This window comes from Strigops habroptila, chromosome 4 (genome assembly GCF_004027225.2).
Source record: "Strigops habroptila isolate Jane chromosome 4, bStrHab1.2.pri, whole genome shotgun sequence".
NCBI classification, from domain to species: domain Eukaryota; kingdom Metazoa; phylum Chordata; class Aves; order Psittaciformes; family Psittacidae; genus Strigops; species Strigops habroptila.
Window position 1 is genome coordinate 55,871,065 of NC_046358.1, and position 23,799 is coordinate 55,894,863.

Here is a 23,799-nt window from a genome sequence, read left to right on the forward strand (position 1 = left end):
AAAAAAAAACAACACACTTTAAAATGGGAGGAAATAATTAAAAGACAATTTTTGTTACCTGAAATTTGGAGCACTTCCCCTTCCACTCCATTCTCAGATTTGTACTTCCCAGACAAAACTCTGCCTTACTATGTGAGGCGATCAGAAAACCAGTCGTTTAGCGTCTAATACCTGCTGTGCTTCCCACAACTCCTTCATATGACCTTTCGCAGCATTGACTCCAGCTAAAATGATTGCAGGGAACACAGACTGGCCAGGCCAGTTGTCATGGAGATATCTCTCTCTCTCTCTCTCTCTCTTTTCATACGCGCGCGCATACACACACAGAATTAAACAATTCTGGGAGGCATCCACAAAACAGCATGCCTTTTCATCAGCTAAGTTTTTGAAGCATTCCTCCCCTCCCCCAAGCCCTCCCTAGAGTCAGCCCAGGAAGCTGAGCTTTGGTCAGGAATCGATTGTTGAAATTAGAGATATCGCCTTTTTAAAAATAGAAAACCACCACAGAACTTGTACTTTCCTCCCCCCAGGAAGGAAAACGGAGACGTTCACTTGCCAAAGCTTTGAACTATAAGTAAATCTATTGCATTCAAACCTGCGGGCTATTTGTCTTCACCCAACTTGTTATGAATTTGATATCTGAAAGCACTAAGGCTTTGTTGAAATACAGCCATGCAGATTACAAGAAACGCTGCTGGCACGGCCTGCCTGCTTACCTTGCTGTTCTCCCAGTACCAAGCCAGTGACCTAATTAGCACAGGTATTCATCGTAGTCATGCAGGACTTCCTGTATTCTTTCATGTTTCTGTAATTAAGAATTAAAATGCACAGGTCAGGAACATGTAACTCAAACAGAACACACCCCCCTCCCCGGTTTAACAAGAAAACATAGATACATTTGGAAGTTTTCTCATATTGACTATAAGTTTATGTGCCTCTAACCCAAAACCCACTCTCTCCCTGTTAAAGGGGAAACCCATTTCAATGACGTTTGTGAATACAAGAACTGATTAATTTACCATATTCACTCACACCATAGTTGCAAAACAAAACTTACTCCAAACATAAATAAAGGCAGACAACATTTTTTCCTTGACAAAAAAATTCGAATTTAATCCCCAGCAACATCACATAGGGAAGCCTGGACTGATAGATCCAGAGAACAGAAAATAATTTCAAAAAAAATAAAGAACATTTAGTAAGGAAATTCAGTAAAAAGTATCTGGACTTAGAAGAACAGTACTGTGCCCAAAGTTTTTACACTTTGAGAAATAGCTTGAAGACTTACTTTTTAGAGGATTTAACCTGAGTCAGTCATTCAAAGTTTTAAAACTTCATAAAAGATACTAAAGGGACGGCATGACTCTGGTTTCTGCAAGTAGTATAAGCAACAGTCCCTCTAGTGGGCATGAAATTGCAAAGCTGACTATGCCATACCAAGTAGGAAATCAAGTTCTTTTTCCTCTATCACTTCATTATGCTGTTATGATATTTCACCCCTGCACTAAAAACCTAATATAAAATTAGTATATGCAACCCTTTATAGGTTATTTAAGGAGCTGAACACGGTAAAATGTGTAGGTACATTACATAACCAACACAGTTAGGTTTATATATGAGAAAACATAAAAGAGCTCCAACATATTAGTCTTCTGGTTGTGTTGGTAACATGATAGCAAAGGTCAGATTAAAAAAGTAGAAACTAGACAGTGTGATAGCAGACATGTCTTACAGGAACACCTGTGTCTCCATATAGCTATTATAAGATATAAACTTCACTGGAGCATATTACTGACTGAAAACTCTGCATATACATGGGGCATGCTTTACAGTTACCAAAAAGTGCATGCAGACTATTCACAGGTAGATGTCTCTAAAAAGACAGCTACTCCAGCTGCCAAAAGAATCCAGAAGATGCTGAAATGTCATCACATGAAAGTTTTTCTAGACATGAAAACACCACATGCTAAGCTTGCAAGTTCATGCCAAGCTCCCTTAAGAATGCACCAGTGAAGTCCAGCAGAACCAAATGAGCCAAATATATAAAGCTATGACATGTTTTTGTCTTGAAAAGTTCCCTATGGTGTACACCTGAGTTAAACTCACCACATGTTGCAAGTGAGCACAGTTTCAGCAGTGTAACTGGGGAAAAGGGAGACAGGTAGCTCCTCCCAAGAAAGGAATGTTTTATCCTATATCACCGCAAAAGGAGTGCTCAAAGATATGGAAGTAATAAAAAGAAACAACCTAGGAATTGATCAATGGACAGGTGATCAGATCTGCCTCAGATTTTCTATAGACCCCATTACTGGTAGCATGGGAGTATGTACTAACTGTCTGCATCACATCCCAATTCAGTTTATCACAAAGCTCTGTAGCACTCCATTAGGTGACCACAATCTGCATATATGGCAAGGATCTCCAGGGAGCATGCAAGCTAGCATTTATAAACAATTGAAAATACTCATTGCATTACATATACACTCAGTTACAGTTCAAAGTGCCAAACAAAACAAATGAAGTCATTAAAATATATTACGCATGCACAAATACATAGGTACAAAGTACAGTAGTAAAGCTATGGCCCAAGCTTTGGTCCTGGGCAGGTGACCACTGCAGAAGACCCCAGAAAAGCACATTTCTATTCTAAGCCTCATGAATACACTCCCAATCAATTCCTTGCCAAAGGTGAAACATTCTGCTCAGACTGGTCCCAGTGAAACAAGAATCATTCCCACTTTTTTCTTACTATGCCTTTCCATGAGCACATCATCACCTCAGAACAAAACTTAGGATCAGGACAGAGTTTGGGATCATAAACAGAGGACATGATGAGCAGCTGGTATTGCGTTAATTACAGTATCATGGCCTCATTCTTATCAAAAACCATTGGAATACACATCCTCACACCCTCCAGGAGACAGACAATCCATTAAACACACACGACTGACGTTTAGTTTCTTATTTCCAACACACTTCTCATTTCTCACTGCTTGAACACACTCCTTCCTATGCTCTGCAGTCACAAGCACAAGATGCAGAAGCCACGTGATGCACGCAGGAGCAGACATGCACTGAAAGGGATGAATACGCAGCGAGAGAGTCCTCACTGGGGCACACCTGGGTCTGCCCTTGAGACTGTAAAGGGAAATATGAGCCACTCTCAACACAAGCTGCTTGCTCTGAGATTCTTCACTGAATGCTTTCCAAATCAAGCAGCCGTCATCAGCAACAGGAGAGGAAACAAAAAATCAGATTTGCTCCTAAATGGCTCATGAAATTTTATCACTTTCAGTAGGTGAGAACACAACATCAACTTTGGGATTTAAAAAGACAAAACCAGACATGAGCTACACACTAAGGTACCCACAAGAAGAGCAGAAATCTCTGGTAGGTTTAAACAGAGACTAAACCGCAGCAACTTCAGTAACATTTTCCTTTGCATTTTTTTAAGATAAAATTAAGTTCCACATAAGTTCCACAAATTAAGTTCCACATAATCTTATAAAATTCTTCACTGTGAGGGTGGCGAGGCACTGGCACAGGTTGCCCAGAGAAATTGTGGCTGCCCATCCCTGGCAGTGTCCAAGGCCAGGCTAGACGGGGCTTTGAGCAACCTCGTGTAGCTGAAGATGTCCCTGCTTATAGTGGGGGGGTTGGAAATAGATAATCTTTAAAGGTCCTTTCCAGCCCAAACCATGATTCTATGAAAATTATTTGTGATTTTTCCCCCTCCTCAAATAACTTTCTGCTCTTCAGAAGGGCTTCACACCTTTCTTATTCATAACCACCTTATTTCTCTTCCTCGTGTCATCTCTACACCGCAGTTACTGACCATCTTTCCAGTGACCACAACGGATATCTGTCTGTTTGAACTTATATAATTGGAGACTGAACAGCAAAAAGTGAAGCTTGAGTACCCTGTCCCAGTACGTTTTTAACCCAATACTATGGCAAGGCAAGTGCCTGCAGCTCCTGCTGATCTCACTGGAAGAGGCAGAGAACTTTGCAGCAGCACTTCCTCATCACCACGCCGTGACTCGCAGAAGTATGGAAATAAGGGAAAAGGCTCCAACCAGCGCATAATACAAAACATGCATGCACTACCAAACCTGTGCTCTTTGCACTTGATTTGGAGGCCCAGCACTCCATACATCTGCATAGGGCATTCTGTGGGTGGGACAACACAACAACACCCAGGACAGCAGCCACCGCACTCTTTGAAGCAGTCCCACGAGACTACCGAGTTGTTTGAATTAACAGTGCACAGCACTGGCCTTTATTGTTAACACTCCTGCACACTGCATAAGAGCACAGCAATAAATCAAGTGGCACAGAAGAACACCTTGGACCCCAAAAGCATCATTCTACTGAAGGGAATAAAACTTCACCAACTTCAGTGGCTCATTAACTTCAATTTTGCATCACGTTTTACTAGGACTGTTAGATCTTAGTAAGTAGCACAAAAGTATATCACAGCCCTGTAAACAATAGCAAAGGAGTTGACCCAACATATGAGCCCCCCCAGTTGCAATGAGACTGCACAGGTGTAGGTCTAAGATCAGTCACCTATGAACTTCTTTTCTTCCCCCATTTCAGCATCAGATTCATTACCCATAGTATTTCCACAACTCTCTCTTCTAGCAGAATTAAAAATTTCCATGACCTCTTTAATAGCCCAGCGAGGATCATGTTTGAAGCACTGTACTGATTTCACTAACCCAGGGAAAAAAAAAAGTATGGAACTCTGTCTGGGGACGGGTGATGAGGTAACAGAGTGTTTGTGGGTCAGGATCAAAGGGAAAACAGCAACAGGGGACATTACGGTGGGGATCTGTTACAGGCCGCCTGATCAAGAGGACTCTGTGGATGAAGCGCTCTACAGACAGATAGGAGCAGCCTCACGCTCGCAGGCCCTGGTCCTCATGGGGGACTTCAACCATCCTGACATCTGTTGGAGGGACGGTACGGCCCGGCACAAGCAATCCAGGAGGTTCCTCGATTGTGTGGAAGACAACTTCCTCTTTCAAGCAGTAGAGGAGCCGACGAGGAGAGGTGCCATGCTGGACCTTGTGCTCACCAACAGGGAGGGACTGGTTGGAAATGTAACGCTCCAGGGCAGCCTTGGCTCTAGTGATCACGAGATGGTTGAGTTTGAGATCCTCAGGACGGTGAGAAGAGCGTGCAGCAAGCTCACTGCCCTGGACTTCAAGAAAGCAGACTTTGGCCTCTTCAGGAACCTCCTTAGTAAGGTTTCATGGGATACAGTCCTAGAGGGCAGGGGGGCCCAAGACTGCTGGTTGGTATTCAAGGATCACCTGCTACGTGCTCAAGAGTGTTGCATCCCGACTAGAAGAAAGTGCAGCAGGAGGGCCAGGAGACCTCCATGGATGGACAAGGAGCTGCTGAGGAAACTTAGAGGGAAAAAAGAAGCTTATAGAAGGTGGAAGCGAGGACAGGCGGCCTGGGAAGAATACAGGAACATTGCCCAAGAAGCTAGGGACCAGGTTAGGAAAGCTAAGGCCCAGCTAGAATTAAGTTTGGCAAGGGATGTAAAAGATAACAGGAAAGGATTCTATAGATACGTAGCAAATAAAAGACAGGCTAGGGACAATGTAGGCCCTCTCCAGAAGCTATCAGGAGAACTGGCTACCATGGATTTGGAGAAGGCTGAGGTTCTTAATGACTTCTTTGCCTCAGTCTTCACCAGCAAATGCTCTGACCACACAACCCAAGTCTTGGAAAGCAAATGCAGGGACTGTGAGAACGAAGACCTTAGGCCCACTGTAGGAGAGGATCAGGTTCGAGACCATCTTAAGAACCTGAACGTGCACAAGTCCATGGGACCTGATGAAATCCATCCACGGGTCCTGAAGGAGCTGGCGAATGAAGTTGCTAAGCCACTGTCCATCATATTCGAAAAATCCTGGCAGTCAGGTGAAGTTCCCGATGACTGGAAGAAGGGTAATATAACCCCCATTTTCAAGAAGGGGAAGGTGGAAGACCCGGGGAACTACAGACCAGTCAGCCTCACCTCTGTGCCTGGCAAAATCTTGGAACAGTTTCTCCTGGAAAACATGCTAAGGCACATGAAAAACAACGAGGTGGTTGGTGACAGCCAACATGGCTTCACTAAGGGGAAATCCTGCCTGACCAATTTGGTGGCCTTCTATGATGGAGCCACGGAACTGATGGACAGCGGCAGAGCAGTTGATGTCATCTACCTGGACTTGTGCAAAGCATTCGACACTGTCCCACATGACATCCTTGTCTCTAAATTGGAGAGACAGCAATTTGATAGATGGACCACTCGGTGGATAAAAAACTGGCTCGATGGCCGCACGCAAAGAGTTGTGGTAAATGGCTCGATGTCCAGTTGGAAACCTGTAACGAGTGGTGTCCCTCAGGGATCGGTGTTGGGACCGGTCCTGTTCAACATCTTTGTCGGTGACATGGACAGTGGGATTGAGTGCGCCCTCAGCAAGTTTGCCGATGACACCAAGCTGTGTGGTTCGGTTGATACGCTGGAGGGAAGGGATGCCATCCAGAGGGACCTTGACACGCTTGTGAGGTGGGCCGATGCCAACCTTATGAAGTTTAACCAAGGCAAGTGCAAGGTCCTACATCTGGGTCGGGGCAACCCCAGGCACTGCTACAGGCTGGGCAGAGAAGAGATTCAGAGCAGCCCTGCAGAAAAGGACTTGGGGGTGTTGGTTGACGAAAAGCTTAACATGAGCCGGCAGTGTGCGCTTGCAGCCCAGAAAGCCAACCGTATCCTGGGCTGCATCAAAAGAAGTGTGGCCAGCAGGTCGAAGGAGGTGATCCTGCCCCTCTACTCTGCTCTTGTGAGACCCCACTTGGAGTACTGCGTACAGTTCTGGTGTCCTCAACATAAAAAGGACATGGAGCTGTTGGAGCGAGTCCAGAGGAGGGCCACGAGGATGATAAGAGGGCTGGAGCACCTCCCATATGAAGACAGGCTGAGAAAGTTGGGGCTGTTCAGCCTGGAGAAGAGAAGGCTGCGTGGTGACCTCATAGCAGCCTTCCAGTATCTGAAGGGGGTCTACAAGGATGCTGGAGAGGGACTCTTCCTTAGGGACTGTAGTGGTAGGACAAGGGGTAATGGGTTCAAACCTAAACAGGGGAAGTTTAGATTAGACATAAGGAAGAAGTTCTTTACAGTGAGGGTGGTGAAGCACTGGAATGGGTTGCCCAGGGAGGTTGTGGATGCTCCATCCCTGGCGGTGTTCAAGGCCAGGTTGGACAGAGCCTTGAGCCACATGGTTTAGGGCAAGGTGTCCCTGCCCATGGCAGGGGGGTTGGAACTAGATGATCTTAAGGTCCTTTTCAACCCTTACGATTCTATGATTCTATGATTCTATATACACACACACTCTATGTATATAGGAAATGACTAACCATAGCTGTGCACTCTTTGAGTTGCTGCCAATCCCTTTATGGCCCTATATCCCATTTCAGTTTGATCTCATTCTCCAAATGAAAGCCTGCCATGCTTGGGTCTGACCCTGATGTCTCGACTGGGTGCAAGACAGCAATTTGCAAAAGTTGCTAAGTGAGCCAGTGAAACTAAGAGTATATCTATACCTGGGGGGTCTTGACAAGAAGCTGACACACATTGAACTCCTGTGCAAACACTCATTCAGAAATAAAGTGGCTTAACTTTGTGCCTATTATTGGTTTAGGCCCTGATTCAGCAAAGCACTTAAACATTGACTTCAAAAGAACTTAAAAATATGCCAAACGTGCTACAATATTTTACCAAAGTGGTGCTTTAGTAATGTTGTATATTTCAGAAAAGAGAGATGGAAAGAGTTTTTATTTGGCAATTAAAACTTTAAGACATTGTTTGGTGATATAACCAGGACACACTCCCCATGCTAAACCTACTAATGAGGTTGAAAATCTGCTGAGCAATAAGCTGAATAATTCCTTAATAAAACAACTTCAAACCTGAACAGTGTGGAATTAACTCATGTAAATGTCTGGTTTGAGAATTATCCATACCTATGGTCTGATTCATGACAGGAGACACATATTACAGCTCACCCTGCTAGGAAAGTGGTGCAAAGCCAAACCAGCCATACGAACTGGCTGTGGGCCCAGGCAGCCAATTCAGCTAGTCCTCAACATCCCAGAGCTTCAAACTGTGTCAGATGGCACCAGGCCAAGGCACAAGCCAAGCTACAGGGATAAGCAAAAGGTGGGAACCTCATGCAAATTAGTCCTTCTGCTCCTTAACTCTCCAGAGCCTGCCCTGTCTCCAACCCATCTGCGCTCCAGTCAACGCCCTTCCTGTGCGTGGCTGTGCTGTATCCCAGGCATGCCTGAATAGAAAGGCAGGAAGCTGTAGGACCAAAACTGATGGAGGGGGAAAGCCTGCAAGGGTGAACCATTTGTCCTGCCTGGACAAAAAAAGAAAGTTTTGCCCTTTATAGGTTTTAGTCTCGTCCTATACCTTTTTTTACTGCATGTATCCCCATCAAGTGTGGATTTATTTCCCAAGAAATGGGGTAAATGAGACAACCAGGCTTCCTCTGGGAACTAGCCATATCAGGAGAGATGTCAGTGAGTTGCTTGAAATTACACAGGAATTCCACAGGAATTGACACTATGTAAATGTGAGATACCTCAATTTGTCTTAGTTTACTACTGTTTCTTTTAAGTAGAAGCCAAAGTACAAGTTTCTGTTGCCCTCATTCACAGTACACATCCTGCGACACAAGATGTTACACATGGGACTAGAAGGCAATTCAAAAAACAGATCCCCTCACACCTGGAATTGCAATGCAAGCAGGACTCACAAGAATAGCTCTGAGAGGATTAAATCTTGTGTGCATCTGAGCAAGTGCTGCAAAGCTTTGACAATAGGGACAGAGGGGCAGAATCCTCCTCAGAGCACATAAATGATGGGAATACAGATCATTTAAGCCAAATCCCCACCTGAAGAGGCACTTTTCAAATTGTTGGCAAGGTAGCCCTTCCTGTACTCATATTCAGGTAGTGGGACAAAGACGCTGCTGCTGTCGGGAACCATCTTTATTGTTACATTGACTCTATAGAGCTAATAAAGGTAAGAGGATCTCTTAGCAAAGCAACAGACACAAGGACAGGTATACTCAATAATGCAGTGCTGGTTTCTGAAGCAGAATACAGAGGGTGGTTTTACCCTACTGCAAAAGAGCTCTTCATTTAAACTCAAAATGGAAAAAAAGAGAGCCTAAGGCTGAGCATCCAGTACGGTATCACCTTGTTACATGAACAATATCACAACCAACAGCGCTGAGCACTCTCTGAACTTCTAAATAAATAAATAAATAATGACAACATGTTTTGTGATTCCTTTTGATCGTCAACTATGAAAGTTCACAGGAAGTTTATGCAACCCCCTTCTGACTGGAGAGATCTTATCTTCCAAGGACTACTAGCCAAGAGACTAAGAAGAAAGTGTCAGCCTGATGTTCCTTTGGACAAAAAGCAATGACTTCTCTGTGTGCTAACTTCTGCAGTTGGATCCCTTTATTTTAGTCATGACTTGAACCTCCAAGTTGGCCTGGAGACCTCATGAACTGCTGGTAACATGCTGGAGGATGGCTGTAAGCCCTGCTTAGCACCTCTGGGGAGGAAGGGTACTGCAAGCACTAGCCCAGGACTACTCCCATCACCTACACCCCCCATCAAAATCAAAGCCAGCAACAGCATGTGTTTTCGTATGCATATAACAAGTTCGTCTTTCATGATGTCATAATCATCACAGCAGGCACATTTTCCAAGCTGCAGACAATAAAGCTATTTTCTTCTCTATTTTGGATAGAGTAGATAAACAAAATATTGCTTTAAATATTCACAGCTCTTTTCACTCTTTCATTCACAGCCCTCAGTGTGCTCTGCAAAGCTGAGTAAATGCCACTCCTGTGTAGCTGCTTAGAAAAAGAGGAGTTAAGTGGCCATGGGCACGAGGCTGCACAGTAGTCCTCAGAAGCAGAGTGTGAAAGACTGGGTTCAGAGCACCAGGCTCTGCTGCCTCCCCTGAGACCACAGTTAGGATCTGGAAGGTGATTGGGGTCAGCTGAACTCCAAGGGACATGGGAAACAGCTGAAATTAAGCTTTCCTTCTAGCTGATTTCCAGTGCCACTGAGGAAATGAAAGTTACTGACTGCAGAGTGACTAGGACAAGCTTGTGCAAAACAAAAGAAATCCAAAAGAAATCCAAAACGAGACCATGCAGACAGTTCAAAACCATTTTGTGAACTCTCTTTTAATTTCTCAGTACCTCAGTGCTTCCTGGGTTTAGCAACGGAGCGTGGTACAGAGATGCCCAAATGAGCCACAACCATGATAACTGCAGAACTGGAAGCAGCACAGCCCCAGCATCACCAGGCAGTGCTTGAATTAGTGCAGCTGTATTTCGGAGGGAAGTTCGCGGTGCCTCCACACAGTGCCCCACTCCGCTGCAGGGCCATGCAGACCTCCCGGAGTCAGCTCCAGGGCTCTCTGTGCTGAGCTCCTTTGTGCGGCACAGACATCCCCTGAGCAACGTGCTGCAAACAACAGAGGAAGCCAGTCCCAGTGTTGGGAATTCAGCTCCTAGCGCTGGAGCTCCAGATGAATGCCTTAAAAGCAAGGTCATTCCTCCTCCTTCAATTCTGTGCACTCTTCTGAACAGAGCAGGAGGAAGCCTCTGAAAACAGTCCCACATCCAAGGAAGGACTCTTCTAACACCCTCTTTTAGGCTGATGGGGAAATCACACACTTATCTGTCTCCTCTTCACTACTAAGAGTAGAGCCCATTATTTAAGAAGAAATAAAAAAAAAAAAGAAAACAAAAAAGAAAGAAAAATTAAAAAAAAGTGCAGTCTGCTTTACTCTCATCAAAAGAGATGTCTCAGAGATAAGATTTTGCCTCTTGCCATGAAAAAGCATAATTTCTTATTTTAATTTATTTTAAGTATTTCTCATCTTAGAGACAAAAGAAAAGCAAGAATCAACATTTTTTTTTACATCAAACTGAAAAGGGCGGAACTTGGGAAAGTACCAGTGGTTTTCTTCCAAGTCTGGGAAAACTATACAACTTATATAGGCCAGGACACTGTTACAGATATTTTTCCTCTAAAACACTGGATAAGGTCCATGTAGTCACATGACATTCCCCATTGCTATGTACATTGCTCTAAGGGGATGGACAACTCCCTGGAACTGCTGCTGCTCGCTGCTCACACTATGAAAATGGTGAAATCCCACAACACAGGCCAAGTGTTAGCCATTTAGTGTGCAAAGACCACACACCACAAAGTCTGCAAAAGACCTTGCTGCCAATGAAGGAGTGCTAGCTAAAGCTCTGCTAAAAGTCTTGATTTCTAGCTAACCCCTAACCTGGCCTGCAACGGCATGAGCACTGAATGCTGCACCAACATCTCCATCTAAACACCACGGTGGGACCACACTTGTACAGGCACTGGCCTTTCACAATTAATTATAAAATCATGGAACGGTTTGGATTGGAAGGGTCCTTAAAGCTCATCTAGTTCCAACCGCCCTGCCATGGGCAGGAACACCTTCCTCTAGACCAGGTTCCTCAAAGCCTCATGCAGCCTGGCCTTGAACACTGCCAGGGATGGGGCAGAGATTTAAATATGTGCTTTATGGCTGCTACCCTTGCAGCTGGGTGTGTGTATGTTCACTGCAAATATAAGTTAGTGCCTATGATGCTGGAAGCAGATTGTGGAAAGTCTGAACTGTAAGATACAAATCATTAGGAGCATGCATCACAACTTGCTTTGGGGAAAATTCCCCGTTCAAGAACAGACATGCTGATTATGGCTCCAGTTTTCTGATTTCCTGACGTGTGAAAGTCCCATCAGTAAACATGAGAGCTCTGTGCTTACCGAAAGCATAAAGCAACACTCTCGGTTTGCCAGAAAAAGCTGAAAGAGATTTTTTTCTGCATATGCACAGGGTTGAAACCCTTTGCTTCCTGCGCAGTGTGGAGGAACCTAACAAGGAGTCAGAAGAATCAAATGTTGCTCTTGATTTTGACACCACCCAGTTCTGTGACCCTGGGTAGCTTTCTTTGCCTAGTAACACAATACCTGTTTGGCTTTCTGAAGCACTCGAAAATCAGAAGCAAACAGCATTAGAATGATGCAGTAAGTTGCAATCTTACCATAAACTTCAAGCAATGTGTATCTTTGATCACATTATATAATTCTCTACATTGATTAACCTCCAAGGCTGTTTCCAGTTTCTTAACCTGCTTCACATCTATGCATTTTTGATACTCCCTCCAGCCTAAAAAAGGCCAAACATGAACAGGGTTTCTTCATCATTCCTGTCACCAAAATAAGAAACTTTCCTCACAGTTTACACAGTCCCAGAGCACAACAAATGCAAATGCAGCCCTGAGCCAGCGAATGATTTAGAGGCTGATTTTTCCTGCCTGCATATGGTGAAGTCAGAACAATTTTTCTTAGACAGATTTTGTATCTCATCACATTCTAAAATATTAGATATTTGCACTGCAAGATTAAAAAAATAAAAAATAAAAAACAAACCACACAAAAACACCAAACCTATGTTGGGGCATTTTTAAAATGCTCTCCAACCAGCCGTGTTCAAAATAAACTGCACTGCACCTGTCTTGCAAGAACCTCCACAATGGTTAAAAATCCCATACAAAATGTTGTTGTTTATCACTAGTTTCATCTCTGGTTTACCAGGGTGTGACCTGGGGCAAATCTTAGCAATTCTAATACCTCACCTCCTCTGGAGTGTCTCCCAAGTGTAATTCACATGGCTTGTGAACCAATTGTAAAATAAAGCAGGACTTTTCAACCCCAGTTCGTAGACATCTAATACACTTAGGGAAAGCCAGCAGACCAGCACAATAGAAAGCATTTGTAAAACATGCTTCCTATTGCATTTTACATCCATTTGGAATGGCACTTCCATACTTTAGCAAATACAACCCTCCCCTGCAATTCAGCATGAGCCACAGCTAACTGAAACAGCTTTCTGTTTTCTGTCTTTCTAAAGAGCTGATAATAACTGAATCTATTAGACATACTATTAGAATAAACTTATTAAACTTCATAAGTTAGCCACAGACTGCTGGAAGGAAAGCATTACTGTATCAAGAAAGAGGCTGACTATACCTCTTAATTTAACCACATTCCCACTATTAAGCCCATTTAGGAGGCTGTATTAATATAATCCTCAGAGACATTTTCACTATACAATTTTAAAATCACAAGCTGGGCTACAGAATGGAAATGTCATGTGCTGTCACGCACACACAGAATGGGAGTCACCTGCTTGAACACTGTCTCCTGGATGAAAGAGCAAGCAAATTAACAGGGGAAGGTGATAAAAACCCCCACAGGCAGCACAGAGCACCTCTAAAAGGCAAAACAACAGGCATGTGAGGTGGACAGTGGAGCAGACCGCTATGATTCGCAGGCTGTAAGTCTAGTCAGTGAAAAATCTGGCAAATCTGGCAGAAGCGTGCTGTTTGACTGTGTCTGTACATTCCCAAGAGATTTATAGCTGCTTGTTAAATCATCTGTTCCTGTTAAAACCAAAGAAACTGTATATGTTTCACTGGATTTTACATCTGCTAGAAAGACCCATAAACCATTAATACCAGAGTAGAGTTTTTCTATTGTGTGAGCCATTCAAAAGATTTTAAGACATCACTTGTGACAGGAAGTAAAATCTACACAAGGGACAATGGGCTGCAGGGAGATCTGAAACCTGCTGCATCAGGATGGGTCTCCCTCACTGGCATCTCTGGTCTACCTGGCTAATCTTCAAGACCAGATTGGTCTTTCAAGCGGCAAATAGTTTCTGCACAGGAAAGGAAAGAAACAGTGCTTTCTACAGAGGAAAGTTCTGCTGAGGAAGTACTCATGTCTTCAAGAAAATGACTGCTGTGGCTTAACACAGGGCTTGTGGGGCAGGTTCGTGGAGTGTGTTGGCACACTGGCACACACTGGTGCCAGAGGACCTGTCAAACCGCGAGGAGCAGGCAGTGGTATTGGCCGATTAGCTTCCTTCAACACTTAAGTTGCTAAGCTCAGGACCTGGAGGTACCACTGCAGTTTCATCTCAAAATCCAAGGGAAGAGGAAAAGGAGCTGTGTATGGCTCTCCTCAACATATGCAGACTGCTGCTTCAGCACTGGTTAGCTCACAAAAGAGGGAGAGAGGAGGATGTGTAGGCCTGTCATTTCAATCCACCCCACTGAGCTAAGCAAGCTATTTTATTATCTCAGAATGCTCCTTAGAGCATCTCCACCCCTACCCTTTGCATACATTACCCGCTGAAAAAAACCTGCACAAACAAAGAACTTTGCTTCTCCCATCTCCCCTCCCCTCAGTCTTACTTTTTTGTTTTCTTTTCACCCTTGGGCACATCTACTGCTCAGCTTTCAGAGATATCCATCTCTCAGTGGTAATGTACAAAGATGTTATTAAATAGAAGCCATTTGCTGAGGCATATACGGGCTGAATGTCCTGAACTCCCAGAAGGTAGGAAAGTTTTACATATTTTGAATTAACTCCTTAAAAATAAAAAAAGATCCAGGCATATTTGCCTAACATCTGAGAATGAAGAAATACTGTATCCCTGGCTACATCAGTGCTGACACTGGCACAGAGACATACGTTAAAAACACAGAAAATGCCCTTCTTGGTCAGAGCAGCAGAGCAGCTAGCTCAATACTCCACCTTCAGAGTCAGTGAAAGGCAATGCTAGTCAGGGCAAGCCCAGGAACCTAACTGCTTTCTGGCCATTTTTCTTTGTCCATCTGAGACTGCAGGCTGTGGGTGAGCAGAGCTGAAAAAGCAGCAAGATTTGCAACATTTTGCTAACAGTACAATTGCTGCTTTTGCTGTATCAGTGAAATCCTGTTAAGCTTGTAAAGTGAAACATGACAGAAAGCCATGCCTGAACTGCTGTACTTAGCTGAAAAGTCAGCAGCTTGGGAGTTTGAGAGCACAATAACAGAACCAAGATCCACACCATCTCACGCATACAAGATGCCCAAAGCCTGTAAGTGAGGGAGCTGAGCACCACCATGCCCGTGGGTGCAGCTGTGGCAGATTTACCAGCACACACTGCATGGGAGGGGACAAGAAGGGATGGGTTGTGTAGCACATTTCTCTTTCATGTTTTTGAATTGCTGCCTTATAAAAGTCAATTTGCTAAAAAACATGACAAGATAATGGTAGATCCTACTGAATCTGCACAGCTACACTATGCCAAAGTGATTTCTTCAGTAAATCATGTGCACTCCCAAAACATAAAGGCAGGGCTGTACAGCTCTGTGAACTTGTTAAGAGTGTACATTTATTTTTGCCAAAAATGACAAAATGTCTGTCAGCTCTTTGGATTTTCTTTCCTATTTACTATCTGTATATTGAACTGCCTTCATTTTACCATGCTGAATCAATACAGAAGGGACAAACACAATGAATCTAATCTCCCAGCAATCTGGGTGAAAACTTGAGTTACCATAGCTATGCTCAATAGGTTGCAATCAGTCTCCTACCCTGCAGCTGCACAGACCCCAACTATCACCGGCTTCCCACCCTTCACAGCAATTTTCTGGGATGCCAGAATGTTGGTCATTGATTTTGTGTTATTCCTCTTAAAAACCACTATAAAACATAGGGGGTATAATTATGGCAATATCACACCCAGCACAGTAATACCACACCTCAGCCCATGCAGGGTGAAACATGGTGTGACTAAGGCATATCATCCCTGCAGCAGACTGCTTAACAGCCTTTCGACCAGTCACATGTCAAAAGCCTCAGATGGTGGCATGGAAAATCAAGAGTGTTATTCAATCCTGAATAATCATCTTCTTTATCTTTTGATTTGGCTCCACTTCTGTAATGGGAGGCAGCTATGCTAGTTAACATAACTTGCTTGATCTGTGCCAGCTTTGTCTCCTGTGCCATGCACACAGCAATATTGGAACTCACAATCAGTGAACTTGAAGCAAAGATGAATCTGGGTTGACTCATTCCAGATCAACCCCACCACATCAGTAGATGTCTGTCACCCACCCACCTCTCCCCAGTGAACCAGCCACATATGTTTTTTCTTTGCATTGCAAAAGAGAGAGTTTAGCACTGCTAGGCAGGAGGAGTGATCACTGTATTTCACAACCACAGGAAGCACGCAAATATTGCTGTCCACTCTCACCAGAGAAAGCGCCATATGGGAACAGTTGTGAGAACTACAGCAGCCTTCCAGGCCAGCACAGAACCTGAGTCAGCCCTCAGGCAAGCTGCTGAAGTCAGTGCTTAGTTTTGAAACACATGCTCAAGTATTTGGCTGAGCTGGGACCATTTTCAAGTGTGGGATGCAGAATCCCACTCAATGGTTGCTCCAATGACAGACTACAAAAGTATTCTTGATATATAAAAATGTAGTAATTTCTGGGGTGCATTCTGCCTTAACCAGAACCTCAGACTCATCTGTTCTTCACAAGTGATTGTTTCTTAAAGAGAGTTGCTATGCCCCTCATCTGCAAACACTGAGAGAACATCTGCCAGCCTTGATAGGAAAAGGTTTACACTGATTGAAAATATTTCTGAAACCCCACCAATTCTGCTCCACAAGAAAAAAGAAAAAAATAGCAGTAACAACAAGAAAACCCAAGAGAATTTGATAGTCTTTATTCTGCATCTTTGCTGAGAAGAATCTTTGTTTTCTCTTTCAGACCATCCTGTTATTCACACAGAGAATTACAGACCTAACCGATTCTATAAATAGTTGTTCCCTGAACTCATGGTTTAAGTTTAGGTCAAAGGATGATCATTCACATATGAAGCATGACTCTTCCCTGTCATTCTCTAAAAAAAAAAAAAAAAAAAAGTAAAGCCATTCTGATTCCTGACAATGTTACAGCATATTTTAACTGTCCTGATCTGCTGCCCCTTTTCCTCAAAATCATCGAGTGCTAGATGTCAGAAGAAAAAGATGCTGCCATCCTTAGTTAGAAAGAAAGGTCACCTGGAGGGAAGCATGGAGCCAGGAGCCAGGTCCTGCCATCCCCAAGCTCACCCAGCCCACAAGTGTGCACTGCATCAGTGCAGGTGCAGCCTGTTGCCTGCTGGTATGAGCACAGGTAGAGTAAGACATTCTAAACCCTCATTTTCAATTTTAACATGGTTCCACTAACCTACCCAAAGTTACATCAAAATCTCAATGCCTCAGTGGAGGGTTATAGCACTTGTTTTGTCTAATTTGTGGGTTATCATAAGGATGTAGTTATTAATAAACCCAATTGTTACCATTTGTAGATGACTAATGTTATTCTACTGCCCATAAAGCTGTGACTACTACCTGCAGACTGAGACCATTGATGAAACAATTAATGCCCTGTAAAAGTTCTTTTTTAAAACAAACACATATTAAGCAATAGAAGGTTAACCTTGTAACCTTAAGGTAACACAAGGTAGACTTTGCTAGCCTTCTACTAAGGTGCAGCACCTACCAAATAGAGGTAGCTTCATGAAGTGGGTAGCATCTTGTTTTGAAGTTATGGGTCATGCCTACAATTAGCCCAGTATTCAGATGCCCAAGTACCTGTTTGCACCTGCTAATCAGGTGCTGAAATGACTGATAAGTCTATGCACAAATTCTTGAAGGCAAAAGATCATTCCTGTCATTAATGTGCCCACAAAAACACAAACACCATCCCAGCCACTGGGCTCCAAAGCTGACCCAGAGCATGCAGCCATCTAAATACAGACAGCACCCTGGTAATCTGCTGGGTTTTAAAGCCATAACAATGCCATTAAGTAACAGGCTGTCCAAAAACCACACAGCAGAGTGACTAGTGACACCCCACTCATTTGGTTATTATTGATGCAAAGACTTTCTTCCTGCGTGCCATAACGTCTGAATCAACAGGCAAGTTTCCATGAAACTTCGAATCCTGGAAGCGTTTTCTGGGGCAGGGGGGGTTGGCAAAGGATTGAATGGATTTTTATGGTTTTGAACAGCTCAGTGCTTTCAACCTGTTCGCATTCTACCAGATATAACTGGGTAGGCATTGAAAGTTGCCAAGGACCAAACAAATCTTCAAGAGTCTGAAAATGAAACCTCAAAATACTTTGTTCCTAATTAAAAACTTTGGAAGCAAATTAGACTTGCCTCATCTGGGTGCCTGGCAGAAAAAAAGACTCAATGCAAAATCACATCTGATTTCCTGCAAGATTCTGCTCTGAAAAGCAGGTGTTGAAAGAAGGGGAGAGCTCAGGTAGCAAACAGCCCTGGTCAAACATCCCTGCTACCTTCACTGCAGACTTCAGTGCAGTTATTACAGGAACAGGAGCAAGGTGGAAAGGGTGCTCATAAGGCTGTATTATCCTGATGCAGGAGAAAGCTTCCAGCTTATGAGTTAGCACCTCGTTTCACATGGAAGATAAAAGCAGTTTGTCTGCTAACTGAAAAGTTATTCCTTTTTCTTTTATTCCACTCTCCTTTTAGACAAAGTGTTTTTGAGACAAACTGCACACAGTATGTGCAATCCTCCTGCTTGGACAATTTTGCCTGTTATTAAAATCAAATAAAAAACAAACAAACAAATCCATTTTAGATGGGTTTGCTTGTCATGCTAAGGCCCCCACCTTCCATGCTCAGGGATTTACCGAAATACTTGTTGATTTACACAGAGCTGGAATTCTGGACTACTAGGTTCTCTCCTGGCAAGACCTTTGGCCATGCTAAAAGGTGGTAGCAATATTAAATATATTTCCGGTGACGTCAGTAGGAAAGTAACTGTGCTGTAAGTAATAACAGTTATGCAAAGGTGTGGGTTTGATCATCCCTTGTAGATACTCATCTGTGTTAGGGATAATGAAAGATATCACTTTACCCTCGCCCCAAGGCAAGGCATCCATTCCTTTCCATTCAGCAAATGCAATTGCTCACCACTCCAGGTAGACCTGATTTTCTCCTGTGGTGCCTATCGGCTCACTGAGGGAGAGGCTGAGTCACAGACTCATCTCCTGCTCTCCCTCCAGCACCACACCAGCAAGCGGAGAGTTAGAATACAAAGAAATTCATACTTCTGTAAGGACTTCAATGCCTTGAGGCAAGACCCTGACACCCTGTGAAATGATCTAAACAAATCACAAAATGTTAGGTATAAATAAAGGTTGAACTCCTTCTATTAGCTTTACAGATTTTAAGCCTCTGAGACTCATGTTTCCAAGCTTTCCCATGTAGCTATAAAAGCCAGAGAGGGTCAAGACTTCTAATAATCACTGAACTCCAGTGGGCCTTAAAAGAAGGAAGAAAAAACCCAAACCAACATTAAAAAAAAAAAAATCCCACATTAAAATTGATAGTGACAAGTAAGAAAGAACAATATTTTTCTTTCCTTTTGCATTTATCACCCACCTTCTCCCACACAATCATTCTGTGTAAGAGTACATTGTGACAAAACACTCCTAGCTCTCACTTTAAATGCTCTTAGCCACTGTAATTGTATACAGAACAAACAAGAACTGGTTTCACTTGCCAACAAAACACAGCAGCATGTGGACCACAATATGGCAGGATGCGTAAAGATGAAGAAGAGTGAAAAGAACTCAACCGCACTGGAATTTGAATACTGAAAGGCCAGACCAGCACACCCTGGCCCAAACTTAGGCAGGATCCACCAACCTAGAGCACAAGGTTTCACACCATAAAAGCTTTCTGGTATCTTCTTGGAGCAAATATCAACATGTTCATCTGCACATCAGGCTTTTCTCAACAGGTTATGGTGTTTGAGAACATCAGCTTCTCACACTAGCTCTAGCTGTAACCCTCTCCATAGCTATTCCCGCAATTAGTTTCCATATGAAACATTACGTGCTGCCCACACTTCATCTTCACTCCCAAAAAATATCTGTGTTCACTGCAAAAAAACACATGCTACCGAACATTTTTCTTCCAGACCAAACTGCAAGCAAGCAAGCTGCTGTGTGCTCCTGACTTAAACAACCTGATCAGGACTGCCACAAAATAAACATACAGGAGTCCCACATGCAGTAACTTTATCCCAGTCCCCAGGGAACATGTGTGTACAACTTATAGTCCTGGGGAACAAGGGTGCATCCGATGTTCCTTTCTCTCGAGAGGCCCCAGACTACAGATGGTAGCTGCCGGGAAGTATACTGTTGAGGCACAGATCAGCCTATGAATATTTCTCTGTGGATATATAGCTCCCTTTGAACTCTCCCATAATTACACCAGCCTTGTGCACACATGTTCATTGCCTGAGCTATGGGTGGGAGACACATCTGGCACCAACTCTATGCAAACCTTGTAAGGCTTAATTCTCAAGACCACTGAAGTCAACATGGGCCTTTCCATGGCTTTTCCAAGCCTGGGACCAGACCTACCTTCCTTCATTTTAGAGGACATCAGAACTGCACTGAATATTTTCAGGTAAATGCAGAATCACTATACTACTGCTGCATGACAAGGAGAGTGACATGCTCAGCCAAATTTCCCCACAAGCTCTCAAGGCAGACCTCATTCTCTGCCCTCTACATTCATTTTCTTCTCATTGACTCAAGGACAAATTAGACAGAAACTGGCCACGAATAATCCTAGGCTGGAAATTAGAAAAATATTTCTAGCCATTGAACTAGCGAAGTACTGGAACAGCTTTCCAACAAGCAGAACCACAGGGTCAAAACAGTTCCTGCTGCATCATTTAAAAGGGATATATTCATATCCTGATAGCAAGGGCTCTGACTGCCCAAGAGGAACTTTCTAGGGCTGTTGATGCCTGAGGCACCACTGCACTGCTGCAGGGCAGGCAGGTAACTTCCCCACAGCAGGAGCCTGCTTTCACCGCACCCTGAGCCCTGCCTGCCAGTACAGCTCATAAGCACTGCATATCCAACACCCAATGAGAGAAAACTGGAAGAGAGACATTATTTTCTGAGCTCAGGGTGCTTGGAATCCCAGTCCCTGGGAATTTACCACATGCCAATGAAACCAGTGTTGGAGCTGGTATCAGAGAGCAGAAAGGCCACATAGGGGTGATGCTTGGGTCAGTAGATTACACTTCTCCCTGCCCAGCTTTCTCGTCCACACGGATTCTGCCCCTCAGCTTTTCAGCAGCTCTATTTAATATTCAAAACAAGCCCACGTACTAAGCCAGATTTATTTTTATGTTTCTTTAGTGTGTATGCAGAATGTCAACTGGTCCTAAAGAAACAGATTCAGAGAAAACACTTTTTATCCCTTTTTTCAAAACTTATGCTCACTTAGACTCTTCATGAACACAACAATGTCCCTTTCCTTGGCATGCATAAACGTAATTAGCACACAAAAGGCAAGACAGCAGGATGCCATGAAAATACAAATACAATACTGTGCTTTTCACCCTGTTGGATTTGGATCAACAAATAATGTTCACCAGTACCACCACCCAAGGACAGTCTTGAGGACCTTTTGGGAATCCTCCCATCCATGATGACATGACAGCGCAGGACAGAGGGAGGCTGCCTTAATGGAAAGGTTTTTTCTATCTTGCCAGACAGAAGCAATGCCTGGAAAACTTTAAATGAAAGATGTTGCAAGGCAAAATATGCCTATCCTGCACTAGTAAGCATCTCCAAACACGAGGGTCCCCATTACCTAGCGGGCAACTGTGTGTCAGCAGAGGAGCTTATAGTTCAGCCTTAGGCATATGTGAATTATTACCACAAGGACTAGGTGGAACAGCTGCCTGGGTGAAGACACATGTGCTCTTCACCACCCCCTTTATGAGAAAGGCTTCTGCTAACTCAGCATATCTTTTCCCACTCAAGTGGGCAGAGACAGTGAAGAGCACTGGCAGGACTGGGTAAATATATGAGGAGGAAGGGAGTGGATCACACATCCCAGCTGCAGAGAGCTTTACTCTGGGACTATGGGGGACACAAAGAGGCAAGAGACAGCAGCTTCCGCCTATCACAACTCAACTGATTTCTTGGCCTGCCCCTCAGGGAGTGAAATGTTTGAATCTGTCTTGCTTTGGCTTGGTGTACACTCATAACTTGCAATTTGGCCTCCTGAAAGGAAGCCCTGCTGTTCCTTACTCACACTCAGTAGCACTTTATTCACTGAGCTGTTTCACAGAGCCCAGGAGGACTTCTTGCATAGTAAATGAGACGTGCCATCACCACATCAGTGTCTGGCCCACATCAGAGCATCTGTTCAGGCGCTGAGTGCACCAACAGCCCTTAAAGGCCATGACCAGCCTGACCTGGGACCTGCACCCATACAGCCACTGCCCAAGGGACCAGAAGCCCAGTTTAAGCTCAGGCTCAGCCATGCTGCAGGTTTGCCCACCCCCAGCTCTGCCCTTGCTGGGCCCAATTTACTGCCTGAGTTGAACTTGGTCCTGGCTCTTCCCTTCTCATCTGTCCTGTGATCACTGGGCTACCAGCAAAACCTGTCACTGCCACCAACTTGGTGGTGCTCAGGTGCTGTGGGACTGCACCATGGTCAGGGAGAACACTGTCCTGCCTGTGCTGTGGTCACCCTTAGCTCCTGGCTCATCCTTACTCATGGGACAGCCGTTGCTTTCTGCTTCCTGACAGTATCATGCACACCATGCTCCATTTCCCTTTGCCGGTCATCCTCCCTGGCTTTATGGACCTTGAAGCAGAATTAGAACAAGCAACACAGCATAGCCAGGGAGGGCTGGCATTAAAGATGAATTTTGGAGGAATGAGAAGCATCAGAACTCTTTTCCAATGGCACCTTTAGCACCTTGATTTTGACCCCTGGAGGAGCTTAAGAAGCAGCAGCTATGCTGGTATGAGTGCAGCTTTGGGGAATGGAGTCACTGGTTTTCCTGGTGATTACTTCCAGGGTAAGATACTGATCTGGTTCAGGCAGAGTTCAAAACATGCCTGCTTTCACAGTCAGATGTAGTGAACAGGAAAGGCATCTTTCCTTCAAACAGAAATACTGCATCACAGAAACGTACAATTTCCTGTTCACAAAAAGGGCTGATGAGTAAATTCAACTACTTGCACTTAGCAAGGTTCTCAGCTATGCAGATTTTCCTGACTAATCTGAGGGTAAAAACAAACACTTAAAATCAGTTTGCTATTCATGGGAAACAAATTACCAAAAGCTTCTGCCATTTTCACTAAATGCAACATGGCGGGGAGCTTCTTTACAACCCCACAAAACAACTAGTGCTACAACAGAGAGCTTTCCTCAGGACACGTAGCAATTCTTGTGAGCACTCTGGCCTCACGTTACTCTGCCTGTTGGGAGCACAGGCTGGAAGCACTGGCAGAAAACCAAAGTCTGTTTTCGGAGCTGTTTTATTTTTGGTTTTGGAGATTCACTCCTCCTCTTTCACACCATTGTTTCCAGCAGAACAAAAGTATTTTTCTTTCTTTCCTGTTCACAGGCAAAGACAGAGAAATCTAGAAAGCTGATTTCCACTAAAGAAAGGTACCAATAATTAGGTGCACTGTATGAACTTTCAGAAGTTACTGCAGGTCCTGCAGAGTGACAAAGTGATGTATCAAACTAATACGAGGCAAAAACAGAGCATATGGTCAGCAAAGAAATTACACACGAGTTTCAAATCTGTTTTTTCAAAATGCTATAAGCTTCATAGGAACCTTCATAGTGGCTTCCTATACTATATACCACCAGAAAACCAAGATACAGTTTCTGGATATAGATAATTCTGTTTTGGAAGAGGTGCCATTTTACATACAGCCCTCTAATTTCCAAATAGCCTACCCACATTG

At 43.9% G+C, this 23,799-nt stretch overlaps 1 protein-coding gene across 8 annotated transcripts in view; it reads right to left on the minus strand.

The window, feature by feature from the left end:
• The window catches only part of DENND2B (DENN domain containing 2B), a 181,940-nt gene that overhangs the window by 136,639 nt on the left and 21,502 nt on the right, over positions 1 to 23,799 (minus strand). For 6 of the 8 annotated variants that reach the window (XR_003991093.2, XM_030483962.2, XM_030483957.2 and 3 more), the window contains one exon: positions 717 to 805. The gene's annotated coding sequence lies outside the window, so the exon portion shown is untranslated. Of the gene's footprint in view, positions 1 to 58; positions 293 to 716; positions 806 to 23,799 lie in introns of those variants that run through there. The other 2 variants (XM_030483959.1, XM_030483961.2) reach the window with 2 other exon arrangements.